At 45.2% G+C, this 19,236-nt stretch overlaps 1 long non-coding RNA gene across 1 annotated transcript in view; it reads left to right on the forward strand.

Moving 5' to 3' along the window:
• The window catches only part of LOC133501744 (uncharacterized), a 75,145-nt gene extending 71,855 nt beyond the window's left edge, over positions 1–3,290 (forward strand). The window contains exon 3 of the long non-coding RNA XR_009795264.1: positions 2,979–3,290. This is a non-coding gene — a long non-coding RNA (uncharacterized LOC133501744). The remainder of the gene's footprint in view (positions 1–2,978) is intronic.
• Positions 3,291–19,236: the final 15,946 nt, after the last annotated feature.

The following is a 19,236-nucleotide window of genomic DNA, read 5'->3' on the forward strand; positions in this document are numbered from 1 at the left end:
AAGAAATAGCTGCAATCACTTGCAGCCTCGCAACTTTCGGTGGAGCACATTTTTACCACATCCTCTGCTTGAAGGAAATCCCCCCCAAAAACCTCGAACCTTTCGTATCTGACAGCGCAACCCCAAATGCATTTTCCATCATCGTTTTCAAATCAAGTAACTGGCGACGTACCCCAGTTGGCCGTTGTTTGTAAGCATTATGAAACAAAAAGTGGATTTCCGTACGAGTCTTAAATGAATGTGGTTTGAAAGTCAAACGGACGAAAGCACTTGTAAATGTGGCTGTTAAAACTGGATGAATGGACCCAGCTGTCAAATTCTGATACAGCATCAATGCTCGCCCTCTGAAAGTCTCTGAGGAGAGTGTCTTTTCCTTTGTGAAAATTTGTGGAAATACACGAAAACCGCGACTGCAACACCGGAAAGTCAATTTTCCATTTTGTCAGCAACAACCTGTTCGTGGTGAACCTGAATTCTCAACTAAATAGTAGGAAGTGTCACGCTCCCGGCATCCTGCCCAGGATGGGCGTGGCCAGCCAATTAGTCGGCACACACCTGCACCTTGTTACGCCCGGGACTTATAGGACCGGTGACGACTGGTCCTCCGCCAGATGGTTGAGGTTCATGCCCCGTTCCGGCACCCCCGTATCTCTGATCGTATTCCTGTGTGTACCGACCTCCGCCTGTTCTCCGAGCGACCCCGTAAGCCTGACTCCTTTGACACTTCTGCCTTCCTTGATCGATCTCCCGTGTACCGACTCCTGCCTGCCCCCTGATCTGCTCTCTACGCCCGACGTCCTGATTACCGCTGCTATACCTGACTGCCTCCCCGATCCCCCACCTTGGATTAATAAACGTTTTTCCCGAATTACCTCTGCGTCTCCCGTGTACTCCTGCATTTGGGTCCTTCCTCTGTTCCGATGGGTCATGACAGGAAGCACACAATTGCAAGTTTTGGAGCTAAACTGTGTAATTTCTTGTTATTCTCTATTTTAATGTCCTAACTACTTCACATCAATTATGTTAAAGATTTACAAGGTTCATACGCAGCCTGAAAAGTCCCTAAAAACCCCTAAATTTCTGAGGGTCCATTTAGGGGCCCCTAAGTCCTTAAAATTCACCGAAAACCGGTCGAGCCCTTAAAAACGTCCTGACTACCGCTGCTGCAGCTGACTGCCTGCCCGATCCCCGACCGTGGAACAATAAACGTTTTTCCCGAATTACCTCTGCGTCTCCCGTGTACTCCTGCTTTTGGGTCCTACCTCCGTCTCGATGGGCCGTGACAGATTTGCCACGACGGCCCTAAATTTTTCGTGTCGGCCCCTAAGAATGCCCCGAAAAAGCTCTTACATTTTTTTTTGGTCAGAGCGAGTGTGAACCCTGATTTACAGATTGCTTCCATCGTTTTTTGTTTTTTTTTTGTCCACTCATACATTCCCATCTCTCACCACATTTTGCTGCGAAGCAGCAGTTGCATCACTCCGCTGATGTCACGGTCGTTTAATATTCCGACCAATCGGGGGAACGCTCTCGTCCCGAGGCTGCACGGTCAAGTGTGAGCGGAATACTTTGGAGCACACCACCGACTTAAGATCACACTTAATAATTCAGGAACCTGCCAGAAATGTTTTATGGGCCATTTTCCTCTCATCTGAAGCTCACATGTTCAACTAGTGACGTTACGAGTAATAGTTAAAACCTTGAAGTATTCATTTTACACAACGTGGAGTTCATGTCCCGATCCCTACGTGAAAGTGTGTCCCGTTGGCGTCTTACAAATGAAGAATTCTCTCAGGGCTGCCAATTCATGAAACAGGAATATTTGAATTCACGGGTTAGCCTACCCCAAACCTTCCGGTTCTGAAAATAAAATAAAAAAAATACGATCATTCATGTATTGATTCCAATTTCTTCGGGGTATTTCTTTGCTAACCAACGGATAAAACGAACCTTCTTCCCTTTCTCCTTTGATTTTTTGCATAACTGTTCTGTTTAAAGCAGAAAAAACCGACGTCCTGTGGGCCATGTCGTGCTGCAGAACCACTTATGATGCAGTATATTTTTATAATATTATAAGTGCAACGTTTTTTCAATAGTATCCCAATAAAATGTAAAACCGCCATCATCGATATACAGCGGTTTCCTTGACTTATGAGTGATGCCTGTCATGACCCGTTTGGTTCCCATTGGTGTGCAGTCACGTGATTGCCTAGCTCCATTTGATTGGTCCAATGGAGTCAAATGTCACTGTCATGAGTGGGGCTGGAAGCACTGCCAGGAGGGGCGTGGCTTGGTCACCGCTCTGGGCGGTGCCACTTCTGGCATTCGGCATATTAATTGATTCTGTATGTTGGAGTTTTTGTCACGGGCGTTTGGCAGTTCATTGAGTTTTGCACCGGGTCACCGGGCGCGGACACCGCTTCTGAAATAAAACCCACTGGGCATTATGCCTTTGCCTCGGAGTCCTGCGTTTGGGTCCTCCCCCGCACCGATGCCTCGTGACAGTCACTCGTAGTCGCGTTGGAGTCATGTGACAGCATCCAAGGTGAAGGTCTCTGACGAGCCAAAACATAAACTGCAGATTACACACGCAAGCAACAACAGATTGTGGAGTGGAACGTAGCTCAATAACCCAGACGAAATGTATTTCATGAACGTTTTTTGCCTTTCCCCCAAAAAACGGATGCTGCATTAAAACTAGTTGTTTATCCAAAAAGTAAATGTAAGAGAGTAAATGTATTGCCTGACTTACTCAGCACCTCTGCTGATCATAAGTCACCTTTGCTCAATTTCTACAATGGCGCTCGGAGGACTTCATCATCACCCCCCAAAAAAAAAAAAAAAAAAGCTTCCCCACCACCCTCTGCTGATTGTAGTGATTCCCTTTTATGCGCTGATTTGGACTCCTCCTCGATGCTTGTGCACTTCTGATCCTTCCTTTTTGTTGTTGTTGTTGTGGTTTCTTTTGTGTTTCCCAGCCAAAAGATGTTTGCTGCAAGAGGCGTGTGCGTTCCGTGCGCGCGCCAGCCGCAAGGGTCCGCGTGTAACCGTGCGTGAATGTGCGGGAGGAAGCGAAAGAGAGAGAGCGAGAGACAGAGTCCGAGTCCCCGAGACGGAGCATGCCGCTGCGTCCGGCAGCCGGCAAACATGAGCCAGGCAGCCCTCCTCGGCAGGACCACCACCACCAGGAGCAGCAGCAGCAGCAGCAGCAGCAGCAGCAGCAACAGCAGCGGCAGCGGCGGCGGCGGCAGCATCAGTGCGCGCACGCCCCCCCGCGCGCGCACTCCCCTTTCGCACACACCGCAAACGGCAGGCGGGGAACCGGCAGCGGCAGCGGCAGCGACAGCGGCGGCAGCTCCCTGGAAGAGGACGTCGGCGGTCGGGGTGGCGGCGGCGGCGGCGGCGGCGGCGGCGGCGTTCCCGGTCCCGTTCCCGTTCCCGTCTCGCCCGGCGCCGCAGCACCCATGGAGGAGCCCACGGGCAACACGGTCGTGATCCGCATCGGAATCCCGGACCTGCAACAGACGGTGAGAGAACCGTTGGCCTCTCCCCTCTCTCGGCTTACTTTTTCTTTCCCCTCCAAAAAAATGTTTTTTTTTTTTTTTTTTTAAATATATATATATACATATACATACCTTCACTAGCGTTGAGTTGTGTGCACGTTTTTCTTCCTCACCATCCCGCCGCCTTCCACGAGCCCTGCTCATAAATCTCGCTGTTCATTAACTGGGCTTCAGCTGACTTTGACAATTGGCCACTTAACCCTTGCGCGCGCCTCGTTTTCTATGCAGCTCCACGACCACGAGCATCGTCGGAATAATTGTCCACGTGAAACTATGGATCTTCTCAAAATTGATTAATAGCCTGTCAGACGTTAAAACCGGGGTGCTTAGTCCTTCATCAGCGTTTCGGGGTAAACATTGCAGGTACTTGTTTGAGCGGGTTTTTGGAGATGTAACCTGTGTCAAGGTGCCCTCTGACCTGTGTATGACTTCTTTTCCTTACTGCATGTTTCATCCATCCATCCATCCATCCATTTTCTTTGCCGCTTATCCTCATGAGGGTGGCGGGGAGTGCTGGAGCTTATCCCAGCTGTCAACGCGGAGGAAGCAGGGTACACCCTGAACTGGTTGCCGGCCAATCGTGGGGCACATGGAGACAAACAGCCGCACCCACAATCACACCTAGGGGCAATTTAGAGTCTCCAATTAATTGTCGCACGTTTTTGGGATGCGGGAGGAAAGACCAAGAGGTCTACGTTTTTGCGGCAATCTGTGGAAAATGTGGTGGGAACAAAGACTGTTCGCAGCCCCTACACCCCCTCCATGATTGGTGTCCCGCAAAAACACTCCTACACGACTCGGACTACCATTTTGAGAGTCTCTCGTGACCCTTCAAGGACCAATGCGTCCATGTTTCTGTGGCAACCTTGTGCGGATGTGGTGGTAACACAGACAGTTCTGGGACTGTTTCAAACTCCCCTGTGAAAACCATCTCCGCTGCCCGTAAAAATGCGCATTCAAATTTTTTGGATTCTTTTACTGTTTTGAGATCCATCCATCCATCCATTATCTAGCGCTTTTCCGGGTCGGGTCACGGGAGGAAGAAGCTTCAGACGGGATACCCAGACTTCCCTTTCCCCAGCCACTTCTTCCATCTCTTCCGGAGGGATCCCGAGGCGTTCCCGAGCCAGCCGAGAGACGTAGTCTCTCCGGCGTGTCCTGGGTCGTCCCCGGGGTCGCTTTCCGGTGGGACGTGCCCGGAACACCTCACCAGGAATCCGAACCAGATGCCCCAGCCACCTCACCTGGCTCCTCTCAATGCGGAGGAGCAGCGGCTCGACACTGAGCCCCTCCCGGATGACCGAGCTGCGGTGGAAACTCGTTTCGGCTGCTTGTATCTGTTTCGCTATGATCCTTCAAATTGCTGTTAAATGTCAAAACGTTCACAATTGACCCAAAGACTATGTAAGGGTTTCACCGAGAGGGGGGCCTTGTTACAGAGAAGAGACAAAACTACGAGAATCATTGAGGACGCTTAAAAGGTAGATGTGCGTGTTTTCGTCCCAAATGGCAAACTTTACATTCTTCTTCCTAAAATACTTCAGTCCATTAGCCGGTGGCATCGATCGCATCTTTGGGATCGCGCACGGCACCTCCTCGTCTCGAAATGAACAGCCAAGTGTATCAATTTCTAACGGAAGAGCTGCAAGTCTGACATTTGCTTGCTGTCTTTTCCCATTTTTGACAAAAGCATAGCAGCAAGGACATTTTTGGGTTGGCGGACATGTATGTCATAACACGCTGCAGGAAAAATAAAAGCCAGACAAACTGAACAGGAAGTCGTCCATTTTAGTTGGAACCAAGTCCAGTAGTTTGGGGGAGTTCCGGGGGATCATTTTGTGTATTGATCCACTCCTCCCCTCCCAAGGAATTCACCCAAATTTGACCCAAATCGGAAGCGGAGACACTGGACAGATGGGCGACGCTTTATCGCCGAGTTTCTCTGGTCAGCTTTTTCACGGAAGCGGCGCTTGCGAGGTCCCCGTCACTCACCGCTTGCTGCTTTATTTGACATTAAAATCCTCATAATTCCTCCTTCGACTGATTTGACCTGCGTGTTTGCCATCTGCGCAAGAACACGATTTTCGTCACAGGTCGTTTGACGACCGGTTCTTCCAAACAAAATAAGTCTGCAATGTATGAAGCGGAACAGCATGTTTTGAAGGACATCTTTGGTGGAGATGCTCGATAAAAATATGACATTGTGACTCATCGGTTTTTGTGCTTAGCAATGTTGATAGTGCGGCGGGGTCCTTGCGACGCTCGCGAAGGCAGCGGCGGAAACCGAATTTCTCAGTCGTTGACTTGACCTCACACTTAAGAGTCAATAGTTGCGCGAAAGTCACTCGCAAGTCATAAATACAAAACTCAACCAAACATTGACAACACTAATATTTAACTAAATGGCAGCAAATGAATAATCTTCTTGCTTTGGCCTGAGCACAAAAACAGCGAATCAGAGTTTTTCAACAGGTCCCCAAAATCCTTTTGAATATGGCTAATTGAGCCGTCGCGCTCGTAAATCTGCACAGGCGAGCACGAAAAATCATCCGCGTAAAATTTGTTATGAGTGGAAAAAACAGATATTGAAAGACGTTGCTTATTTTGTGTCGTTTTGACAGTAATTTCCGTGTTTATTTCATGAACGTTAACCAAACAAGGCTGCTCCTAAACAATCGGTATTCACCCAGTAACAGGAAATGCAAGTTAACCGTAGTGAGTATGTTCGGAAGTGATGCCGAAAGCGCATGTTCAGAGCTTCTTCGTGTACTGCGAGTGCATTTACGTCAAAAGTCTGATGACATCATGACGTTAGACGTGTGTCGTGTCCGTATATCGAAACGCGAACGGTCATTTTCCCCGTGGTACGCGTTATCTTGAAGTTGAAAACTTTTCCCCTCTCCACGCTTTAGGAAGATACAGGTCATCTTCTGCTCGCTTTCACCAATGGACTGACAATAGATATCGGCGTGAATTACGCGAGATCATAGCAATACGTCACGATTGCCGACAGGAATGTTTGTATTGTATCGCTAGCCTGTCGCCACTAACGCCGATTATGTGGAACTAATTTTTCAGCATTTTCAAAACATTTGTGTTCGTTCCTTGACAGGCCAGTGAATTTAACTTTTTCAGATCAAGAATTTTTATTGATGAAAACTTTTAAATACCGTTCATCATGTTCGACTAATATCAGTTGAAATTGGAAACGATCATTTCTGAGTTTGAGATTTTCGTTTATATTATTTTTTCATTTACAGTTACGTTATATTAATCCAGTAAGTTATTTTAAGGTTTTGAGACTCCGTCCCTAATCACACCCGCGACGTTATCTGCGAGCATGACGGACCACACCCGTACATTTTTCCAATGCGAGTGACTGGTTATGGGCGTTCACTATAAATATTCAAATGTAAAACACTTGTAGGACATAAGTGTAAAGCGATCAAACGGAGAACAGGAAGTACGGCGTGAGCACGTATTCCTCCACATCATCAACCATCATCATCACTCCGGTGTTAGCCGTTCGTGGCCACAACGCTGAATGTCGTTACGTTGAAATGTGCAAATTGTCATAAAGTACACTCATGTGCTATTCATTAGACAGTAGCAATGTGGATCCTTATTTAATTTTCTCGCCGTTTGTCTCACTTTAATGATATTAAAGTCACAGTGCACATAAAAGCGTTTTCATTCAACAGCTCACAGAGTCCATTGTCTCCGTTTAGCCACATAAAGTAAACATTTGACACACAAAAAGCGGCAACTTCTGGAGAAAATTCCTGGTGAGATTTTCTTCTGCAACAACACTTTTTTTTTTTTTTTTTTTTTTTTTCGTTCTAACGGGCCCTTGTCATCAGTCCTCGGCTCACCTTCTCTCGCATTCCCTCCGGAGGCCTTCGTCCGCTAATGGCGGCGCGAAATGCAGGCGGACCCTTTTTACGGTCTTTTGCTCTGCAGGCTGCCGTTCCCGTTTATTATTGTTGATTATCCGTCCGTGGCGGGCGGCTTGTGTGAAATTCAAGCGAAGGACGGCGAAGGAGCAGCAGTGGTAGTTGAAAAGAAAGCCGAGAATTGCCCAAAGGTGCCGCGGGAAATGGCTGTCTCTGAACCAAAAAAACAAAAGACAATTTTTCTCTTGGGACATGCCGGGTAAATTTTCAGAAGGTTTTCCGTGAATTTACTGGAGAAGTCAAGCTCCAAATTACAAAATTGAAAGGTATCCTTTTCAAGCATCATTATAAACCTTTCCTTTTTGAAAAAGCAGACATCTTTAAAATATAGATGGGTATCCCGGCCCACATGGAATAGCATCATAGTATCTTCATTCCTTTATTCTTTTTTCCACTTCAGCCAAGCGGCAGCGTATCCAAAACTTGACTATGTAAAATTGCGACCCGCGACGCCAGCACAAAATGGCCCAAGCGACGGCTGCTCACTGGTTAAAGTAGTAAGTCGGGCCACTCTTAAGTCAAGGTACCTCATGACCGGATGGGTTTTAAGTGTATTTCCCCAAACTAGCTAGCCATTTTCAAGGCTTTTTCAAGACCCATAGAATGCTGTTCTCATGGGCAATATACGTAAATAGTCAACCTACCAAACGGAAAAGAAAGAATAGATTCTTCTTTCACCAGAAAAAAAAAAGTTCATTTCTAGCTTATGAAAACTTATGGAAGCGTATTGCTGCCACACCAAAAAAAAAAAAAAGGGTCGCTATCGCGATCCCGTTATAACGTGATATGTTTCATGGTATCATGTGGATGTTTCACGTTGTAACATGATACGTTTCACGTTGTAACGTGGTTAATTACACATTATAACAGGAATCATTTCATTTTCTAATTTATCTTCTACGTTAAAACGTGAAACCAATCTATGTTATAACATGAAACGAATCACATAACATAGAGCTATAACGTGAAATGGATTACGTTATAACGTGAAACTTTTCACATTATAACATGAAACTTCACGTTATAACATGAAATGATTCACATCATCACGTGTAATTAACCACATTATAACGTGAAGCACATCATGTTATAATGTGAAGCATCCACATTATAACGTGAAACATATCACATTATAATGTGATCACGAGTGTTTTTTTTTTTTTTGTGGCAGCAATACACTTCCATACAGAACAGCGACAGTGTAGCTTTTTTTTTTTTTTTTTTTTTGACATCTCACACTGTGAAGCAACAAAAAAGACTGACAAAGGAGCTGTGACGGAAAAAAATATTCACGTGCGGATGCGCACACCTTTTGAAAAACATATTTGTCAGTGGAAGTAGATTCCAGGTACAACACTCCATTCGAAGTACAACATCACAAGTACAACTCCATCTGAGGAATATAAATGTCGACAGCAGTAAATAGGTAAAGAGGGAACCTTCAATTCTGTAAATTCTTGGTTTATTCCAATGTACAGTATTCCTCGAAATCCCCGTTGCGTCCCAAGGAAAATTTCATAATCCATAAACCGAGAGATCCTCATTTTAGGTGCGACAGGGGATGACATAAGCGAAACCCGTGTCTTTTTTCGAGCAGTAAAAAGTGACTCTTGTACACCGAGCGGAAGATTATAGCTGGCAAGTCCTCCTGAAGTAGGCTTGCGGCCATCCAGCTGTGTTTTAAGTACGGATCAGGATAAGCGACATGCGAGGACAACACAGACGCAGACATTTTTTGTCTTTTCGGCCGCAGAAAGAGCGAGCGAGGAACCTCCTGCAGGGTTAAGCTTCAAGTCCAAAATGGCTTCATCCTTTCGCTGGTTCTTCGGTGACATTAAATGCTGGCGAAAGTATCCAGGACGCATTCCTGCAGGACGGCCGTTCTGTGCTACTTGTCCTGAAAGCCATCGTCGTCGTTTTGAATACTAATGAAACACCAAAGGTATTTCATTCACGTCTGTTAATGAAGTTCCGACTCTCATTTGGTTGCGGTTCAGGCTCTGAATCAGGTCAGAAATAAGTAACGGATACATACCGTACATTTAAGACTCTTAAAGTGCCACTGTCACCAAATGCGTGATTTTTAGTATGTTATTAATGTTGTCGTGACAAATCGATTGCGCGGGTGCAAAGGACGAGAGCGTCGTGGGATCAAAATTACACGTAGTTGTGTATGCTGGTAGTAAAAAAAAAAAAAAAAAAAAAAAAAAAACTCATGTAATCCGCTCAGAATGTACCAAAAAGATCCACGCACTTAAGTCAGGGGGGCTAAATGTGTCGATGTACCCGTCGGCTCCGAGCACGGCTTCGGCCGGGCTGGACCATACGTACTGTCTGGGAGTCTGTTGTTCGTTAGAAGTGATCCGCATATCATCTAAATATGGCTTGAAACGACAGGGTACTACTGCCCTGGTCACTTCACTCGATTGTGAGATGTTCTCTTGTTTGAAAATGAGCTTCCGTGTTCCATGGTAGGCGGCGCAGCGTGTTTTCAGTGGCGAATGTCGGGGTGTCACGTACTGAACGGAGGATGCAGGCAATATGGCGACCACTTGGATGTCGAATGGGACTTCGGGAACTTTGACGCACTCTCCGCTCATATTTATTTTTTCGTGTGGACATTGAAGTGAGTAATGTTATATATATTTTTTTCATTACAGTATTTATTTTAGAATGTTTCTAGGCATGACACTTGACCTTTAAGAGTCCGTTGTACTTTCAAGTTACACAGACCCGTTTTTGTTTTTCTCACAGCACGGAGATCCGCCTTTGAATCTCCATTGGAGTTTTCCTTTTTTTTTTTTTTAACAATAGTTCTAATTTTTGTAGATATGAAGTAGTACACAGGGTCCTCAATTTACGAAGGCGGAGATGTAGCTAGAATTCGTACGCGAGTCGGAATATGATGTTGCGTGTCACTCGCATACGCTAATGGATTAGCAAAGTCCGAAAAACAGTAAATACACAGTGGTCCCCCCCCCCCCGACAACATTAAGTCCGCTTGCGACTGATGACCCGTGTACGTTATCTTTATTCATTTCCCAACCTGAACAGATGCAGATTTGTTTTTGTTGCATTAGTAATTCAACATCATGTTTAATCAGACTGTCGTGGCAGATTATTTGCAAAGGTTGTTGTTACTGCTTTTTTTTTTTTTTTTTTTTTTTTTCCCCCCCATGCTTATATTTTGTCATTTATTATCTCCCAACTCCACCAAAAAGTCCATTTCTATGATTGGGCCAAAAAGAGACGACATCCCAATCCTGCTAATGGCCGCTATTCATCTCTCAACAGAGGCGAGTGAGGCACCGGCATAAACAGTCTGCGTCGCTGCTGTGCAACTGTTAACTGCGCGTGCATCCGTATTCTCGTTTTGCCTCTTTAGCGGGCCCTCTTTCATCATTCACCCACTTTCCTCGAGTGTGATGTGAGTCACTTCAAATAAAACACGCCCCGTCTGCGCCCAGGTGGATTCCTTGCAGTTCTCCCCAAACTCCTCAATTGTGACCGATTTAAAAGTGAACCGCGTAGTAGAGCCGCTTAAATGTTCTTTTTTTTTTTAAATGCATAAGAGCAGGTACTGTAGATATTGACATACTGACGATTTAATCATTGTGGCGTAGTTGTAATATTAGAAGAACTGGCTGTTTTTTTTTTTTTGGGGGGGGGGGGTGAATGCAAGTTAATTCATTTTCGCTTAATTCATCTACAAAAACACTCATTGGTAACTGTCTGCTCACCATCCATACCACCACCCGCACTGTCCGTTCTATAAGTTAAACAAACCTCAATTTTCTGCCCTAAATAAGTGGAACATGAGGGAGAAATACTACACATAATAGCGCCACCTGTCTTTAGCCAATTTTGAACCTTGTGGTTTTTATATAGCCAGATCACACTGTACAGTTTGTTGTCCATGAATGTGAATATATGTTGTACTTTGTTTTGTCTGCTCTTGCAAATGAAAATCATTTCTCAAATCGCTTACCAGGCTAAAGAATGTTTGAATAAATTTAAAAAATGATCCCCGACGTGCCTGTGTGGAGTTTGCATGTTCTACCCTGTGCCTTGCGTGGGTTTTCTCTGGGCACTCCGGTTTCCTCCCACTTCCCAAAAACATGCAACATTGATTGGACACTCTAAATTGCCCCTAGGTGTGATTGTGAGTGCGGCTGTTTGTCTCCCTATGTATGCCCTGCGATTGGCTGGCAACCAGTCGAGGGTGTACCCCGCCTCCTGCCCGTTGACAGCTGGGATAAGCGCCAGCACTCCCCTTGTGAGGATAAGCGGCTGAGATGATGGCTGGATGGATGGAAGGATGGAAAAATAGAGAACGTGCAGCAAGAAAAAATTGAAGTAAACCCACATTCTTACCAACCCTGATTCCAATGAAGTAGTAACGTTGTGTGAAACATAAAAATTAGGGTTAGGTGAAGGGAATCGAGCCCTCCCTCCCTCTCCCGGGATTGGGGGGGGGGGAGGTGCACGGTCCGTCAACCTGCGCCACCCACCTTGTTCTTCTCTCCTTTGTTGTTGTCGGCGGTCCGCTCGGGCACGCCGGCCATAACGGATCATCGTCCACTCGCTCGACATCTCAAAAACAATCCAGAGGGAGTTGATGGACCAACAAATGTTTTTATTTCAAAGTTGGGTATTTTCCAAAGTCAAATAAAAAAGGTGTAATAAAAGTACAAACTACATCAAAAATAAATGAGATGACGTCAGATTAGTGTGCCCTGGGCAAAGTTTCGACTGAATGAAGTCTTCCTCAGGCCGAAGCACACTCATGAAAGCAAAAGAAAAGCGTTTAAATGTGTCATCCATGTAAAATAATGTCGGTTTTGGTGATCAAAACCAAGAAAAAACAAGAAAAACAGTCCAAAAGAAACTAATCTTCATGGAGGCATGTTGTCCATTGTACTAACTAACATTGTGTGAAACATGAAAATTAGGGTTAGGGTTCGAACCCTAACCTTAACCCAAGGATTTGAGTTTTGAAGTGGCTTTGCACACACAGTATACTTTTTTCCATCTTGTTTCGAGGTTCCAGTGATTGTACATGCGTGTTTCCATTTTTTGGGATATTTTGCCTGGAAATATGTCGGCCTGTGGGCAATGTTGCCGCGTTTCAAACCTTTGGTTTGGCTTTCAGCAGGTGGCAGTTCTTCTTGTGTGACCGCGTCAGCGCACTACAACAGGGTCCCGATGCCAACATTCATGGTTTATTATTTTTATTCTTGGCAGCGTCGTGAGGGTTTTGTGCTGCAGTGAGCAAATCATCGTCTCGCGTTGGCCTGATTGATTATGCAGTGGAAGCCTCGAAGGTCTTCGGGTTCACAATTCAGACGGATTTTTGGGGGAGTTGCGCAAAACGCTGAGGATAAAAATGGAACTGAATTCCAAAATCGGCAAAAGTCACTTGATTTGTTGCTCATTGCTTTTTGTTTTGGTGGGGGGGGGGGGGGTGAATTCAATGGGGGTTCAGTAAAGTCACTAAATATTTTCTACACCTACTAGTGTTGCAATGCTTTAGCACTGCCACAGGATTTCATTGGAATAAAAAAAAATTGTTCTCGCTATTGAGGAATAACTGCCCCCCCCCCCCTCCAAATTGAAATATTTGAACCAGTGTGTCAAATGACTTTGAAGATGACCTCTTACTCCAACATTTTCAATTCCGTCACTTCATTTTGCTCTTTAGTCTTTATTTTGACCGAAGAATATCAAAAACTCTTTTTAGGTCATGAATGAGCAAAATATGTTCGGTCGAGAACAAAATGCAGGCGATGCATTCATGAGTGTGGGATATTTGTATTTAAAGAAACGTTTCTCAGCATTGCAAAAAAAAAAAAAGCTAAGGGTACAGTCTGAATTGTGTTTATTTCAAGTATTAGTCCAAAAGAACCTCACTGTAACAGTGTTTAGAATTCTGTCACTGTCTTATGACCCGCAAATCATTTCTGATGCCGGAGTCGTGTTATTGGGGGTGGGGGGTGGGGGCGTTTTTCTTTGTGAAGGTGTTACGTGTGAATTTAGGCTCTTCTTCTTCTTCTTCTTTTCCTTTCGGCTTGTCCCGTTAGGGGTCGCCACAGCGTGTCATCTTTTGCCACCTTAGCCTATCTCCTGCATCTTCCTCTCTTAACACCCCAACTGCCCTCATGTCTTCCCTCACCACATCCATAAACCTTCTCTTTGGTCTTCCTCTCGCTCTTTTGCCTGGGAGCTCCATCCTCAGCACCGTTCCAACGACATACTCACTCTCTCGCCTCTGAACATGTCCAAACCATGGAAGTCTGCTCTCTCGAATCTTGTCTCCAAAACATCCAGCTTTGGCTGTCCCTCGAATGAGCTCATTTCTAATCCTATCCAACCTGCTCACTCCGAGCGAGAACCTCAACATCTTCATTTCTGCCACCTCCAGTTCAGCTTCCTGTTGTAAAGGGTTTTGACTTTAGGCTAACTTTGTTCAAACCAGCAAAATGCGACAAGGCAGCAGTATAGTATTTAATCTCTCACACATCAACACGGACACGATAAAATAGCTAACAGAGTAGTTGAGCCAGAACAGCGAATAGTCACCACTGTTGAACGAGCGTTCCCAAACGAGCAAATGTTCGTCCCAGCGGGTATTCCAAGTGAGGCCGGTCCAAAACGAAAGGCGGCAAGCGTTCCGAGCGGCGTTGTTTCCCGGAGCAGCGGCGAGGTCGTACGGAGAAGCCCCGTCGAAACGAGTCGTCTTTCTCGTCCTTATATAGGTAATCCTTGAAACACTTCCGCGTCAAAAAGGACACAAAGAGTTCGCGTCGCACGGACCTAAGAGCGCTTTGAGTGCGGAGATCAATGTAGTCCCTGTTCTGACAGGCCGTGGCAAGTATGGCCGCCGTCCTTTTGTGTTTTTTTGCGGCACGTTCCATGTTGTTATGATTTAGCATTCCTCTCCCCCTCCCCCCCCGCGCTCTCATGAAAGAGTTGACTGTAGCGTAACATCCCTTTCCAAGTATCCTTATCTCACTCGTCCCGCTTCCCTCCTCTCCCCGAGCATCTGTTCTCGGGCCCTCCCAAAAACTGATGAAGCAGAAAGAGAAGAGTCACGTTTTTGAAACGAGATTCTCGTCTCAAGCCAACCTCAAAACGCTGCAGACTTGTTCCGTTAAGGGCGGAACGTTTGTGGATTATCAAGGTACAGTTGAATGTTTTGTGGGGTACACGTACACACGGGTATACCCGGATTGGTTTGAGTACCTTTCTGGCCTTCTGATCAAAGTCAGCAAAAGACTCAATTATGTCTCAAAGATGATCTCAAGTGATTATCTTGAGATATTGGGTGTGATAAGAGGGATTTTTCCGCTCCGATCTGATCAGAACAATGATCGGACAATCACATATATTTTTGGATTTACAACAACAGAGGTTTTAATACAATGAGAAAAAAAAGCATTTGTCAGATTTTTTTTTTTAATTACATTTTTTTTTTGTCCCTGAGCATCTCTTCCATGGGCCCCCCAAAGAGCTTCCCCCAAAATGATCAGATCGAGTAATTTTGTTTTTACAGCTCACTAATACGTTGTCTGCTGTTGCTGTTCCTCTAGCACTTCCGATTCCATCACTTCAAATTTCATTTTGCTCTTTTACGGCTCTCCCAAATTTTCCAGGATTAAAACTCATTATCGTTTCTATAAAACTCCCCCACCCCCCTCTTTTTTTTTTTTTTTTTTTTTAAATAGGGTAGTCTCCATTTTTAAAGTTTTTTTTATTTTTTTATTTTTTTTTTTTACCTGTTGCCACCTGCGTGTTTAATCGGTACGCGTCACCCCACTTCAGCCACACACTGTGATTATTTTATCGATCTGCTCACGGCCTGCTTTGCCAGCATATCCATTTCTGACTTTCTTCTCCCGCTACCTGTTTTCCTCCATTTCTCATTACGTACGCATTCCCGTGGGAGGCTTTGGAGTTGATGGAAACGATAATATTGGTCCAAACTCGGCGAGATTTCGCGCATCTGGTAAGGATACAAATTGTATGTGCGTGCGGGGGGGGGGGCATCATTCTCCGTTGTAATATAATATCCACATCCAGAAAAAGGAGAGGACACTAGGTGGTAATATATGATTGCCTTTCCAGGAAGATAGTGTCGACTCCGCTGAGGGATGAAATCATCTCATGAGAAGTATAAGATGTAATTGCATGTATGGCGCTAATCTTTATAGCCAATACTCTATGACAGCGCTCTTTACCTCGCCGCGAATGGCGACTCCCAATAAAGCTGCACTACGATTGTCGAGTGCCCCGCTCGCCTAATTTCATACCCGTTTCGAAAAGATTGCCTTTTTAGCGGCAAGACTATTTCATAACTTGAACACCATTTTTGAAGTGGTTTACCCTCCTTGATTGGAGAAACCCTACGATGGAAGACGACATTTATGAGGAAAAAGAAATTACTATTCGGATAAAGTCACGTTTTTATTCCAAGAAAAAAAAAAAGGAATTATAAATTCAAGAATTGTGAAATAGAAATAGTACTTCTATATAATGTTTTTTTTTTTATCAAGGAAAAGAAATATCATCATGTCACAAAAATATAGTCATACTTTGAATATTTTTGGGAGGAAAAATTAGCTTTTTTTTTCTTAAGAAAATATTGAATTTTCAAATTTAAAAAAAAATACATCTGAGGTTTTCTTATTACATCCTAGTTTTCCTTCACAAAAGTTTTAATTACATAAAAAATATTTTTAAATAAATAAAGAGAAAAATATCTTCGTTCCAGAAATCTACTATCCCCCCCCCAAAAAAAACAAAAAACTCCAGACAATAAATAAATAAATAGGTCCAAAAGTTTTTGCAAAAATTAACCTGTATTTTTTTTCAAATGAAAATACTTTGCCTTACTTTTACGCAGGTATTGTGGGTTCAATTCCAAATGAGCCTTCCTCTTGCTCAAAGCCAGCAGTCTTGGACTCAAGTTTTTTTTTCGCATCCACGAGAGGAACGCTACAGATGGAAGTTGCAAGCTGATGCAAGATGAAATTCATACTTTACAAGCGAAATTTTATCTCCCTTACTTTTTTCCAAGTACAGTACGTTGACGTATTTTTAACTTTCTTACATAACAAGGTGCGAGCGGAGCTCTAACGTGCAGTCGCAGCGGGTTGTCAGATCAATTTCTCGTAAAGTGTCTGGACCTCGAACTAAGCTGCCGCCCAATTATTTGCAACACTTGCTTAAGAAGTACACAACCGGTTGCAGCGTATTTAGCGTGGCGACACGCTTGTCCGTCACGATATTTGTTGTCGAATTAACGCGACAGCCGTGACCTCGCTCGGTTCTTCTAGTCAGGAAACTACCAGACGCATTCTGGATGTACCTCTGAGAAGGCCGTTTTAGCCGTCGAACCTGCACGGATAAGCCTCTCCGTGTCAGCTTTCCACAGTAAACCTTTGTTTTGGATGTGAAAGGGCTTATGGGAGGTTTGATTTGCTGTGGCTATTAAAGTTTAGGTCCGAGTCCATTGTTACGACTTGATTTCTTATCCGTGGTTCATGTTTTAAAGTAGGAGATTTAAGATGACTGTTGACCCTTCTCTTGGTTTTGTAGGCCAAACACACTGAATTCAATCTTGTTCGGCTTTAGTTGAAGTTGTTGCGCATCCACTCGGTGACATTAGAAGCAGTTCCAAAGACGGTCCAGTTGTCCATATTCACCTGCACATTATTAGGGGAGCATGAAAAGATTGAACAAAAGGAGTCCTAGGATAGACTCCTGGGTAACCCCACGTGCCACTGACACTTGGTCTGACCAACGGTTTCGGATTTGTCCATCCATCCATCCATCCACCCATCCATTTTCTTTGACGCTTATCCTCACGAGGGTCACGGGGAGTCTATCCCAGCTGTCAACAGGCAGGAGGCGGGGTACACCCTAAACTGGTTGCGGTTTCGCATTCAAACCAATTACATTTTACTTTTTTTTTTTCTTTTTTTTTTGCGCATTTCGAACCATGCTAAGGCAGGACCAGAAAACGGACACATTCCTTTGACCTCCCTTCAACTAGGTCACCGGCAGCACTCATATCTACAAGGTCTGAGATTGAGTCTACATGGATCAGTGTACCGACAGATGTCCTTCTTCTTCTTGATAAGAATTAGTGTGCAGGTGAAGTTTTTTGTTTTTTTTTTGCAGTACTAGCTACACTCCTTGTGTTGCATTGTAATCTTCGCGACCCGTCATGCACAACTTGAAGCATCCACTTTCCTTGACAAAACGCCACTAAAAAGAAATTAATGTCCGTCCGGCTTTACGTGTTAAACGGTCCCGATTTATTTTTCACCCCGTACGGCTGTCCGCGAGGGGCGAGGGGCAGGGCGGGGTCGGGGCGGTGGGTGAAAGTCCACCCTCAGCATTTTCGTTATAAAGTGTACTATACGTTCAAGGGAGGTTTTTCAAGATGTCCGATTCTCAGTGCTGGGCCATGAATCCAAGTTAATTGAATCAATGCCGTTTCCACTACCTTGTCTCAGGGGTGCATCGCGGCGCCTCAGATGTTGAGCGTTTGCTGTCGCGGGTCAGAGAGGGAGCGCAGCGGCACGCCTTTTAATTTGAGTCAAGCGTGTTTGTTGGCGTTCATTAAAGCAGCGCCATTTCTCAGCGAAGCGCTCAGCTCGACCGCATTGTGCGAGCGCCAGAAGGGGTCTGACGCGCGTCGTCCTTCTTCTGCGAGACGATTGTGCAGATGATGGCGATGATCGCACGCCGCGCCGTATTAATTTGTCTGCCGCCAGATGTGTCAGCCGTGACATTTTGCACGTTGCAGCAAAGTTCACGCTCGGCGAGATGCGATCAAAGGACGGCATCGAACGGCTGTTCAAAGCGGTCGCTTGTCGGGCGATATCAAGCGTTCTCGGGGTAGTGCGGCCGTAAACCTAGTGTCAAAGTGTCACTAGTCACGGTCTGATCCATACACCCATCCGTTTTCTGATCCACTTATCCTCACAAGGGTTGGGGGAGTGCTGGAGCCAATCCAATCTCAGCCATCATCGGGCAGGTGGCAGGGTACACCCTGAACCGGTCGCCAGCCGATCGCAGGGCACATGCAGACAGGCAACAGTCGAACTCGCAAGCACACCTAGGAGCAATTTAGAGTCTCCAATGAATGCATGTGTTTGGGATGTGGGAGGAAACCGCAGTGCCTGGAAAAACCCCCACGCAGGCACGGGGGGGGACATGCAAACTCCACGCAGGTGGGGCTTGGATTTGAACCCCTGTCCTCCAAACTGTGAGGCCAACACTCGAACCAGTGCTCCACCCCCGATTTGTGACGCTAGTGCAAATTCCTATCTATTCACTCTTACCTCATTCTTAGGCAGGGTGGCAATTTTTTTCGCTTCATTGAGATCAAAGTCTCCTAACGAGCCACAATCAAAGAAATAACACTTCTTTTCGTTTATGGTTAAATTATATGATAACTTTACTAATTTATAATCTCGTCCCAAAAATGGGACGCTGCCCCCGAGAGGGTACTTGGGTTTTCTTAGCCGGTCGACCTTGCTCATGAAAGGATATGATTTTCAAGGGAAAAAAATGGAGGATGTAATGCGTGAAAATCATGATGTCCCAAAAATGCGACGTTGCCCACGAATGGGTTAAAGGTCAACTTTTCTTCTTCAGGTACTGCAGCGTGTTCTGATTTCAATCCAACAACGTGTGGTTGTATAGCTGCC

The sequence above is a fragment of the Syngnathoides biaculeatus genome, chromosome 6 (genome assembly GCF_019802595.1).
Source record: "Syngnathoides biaculeatus isolate LvHL_M chromosome 6, ASM1980259v1, whole genome shotgun sequence".
In the NCBI taxonomy this organism is placed as follows: domain Eukaryota; kingdom Metazoa; phylum Chordata; class Actinopteri; order Syngnathiformes; family Syngnathidae; genus Syngnathoides; species Syngnathoides biaculeatus.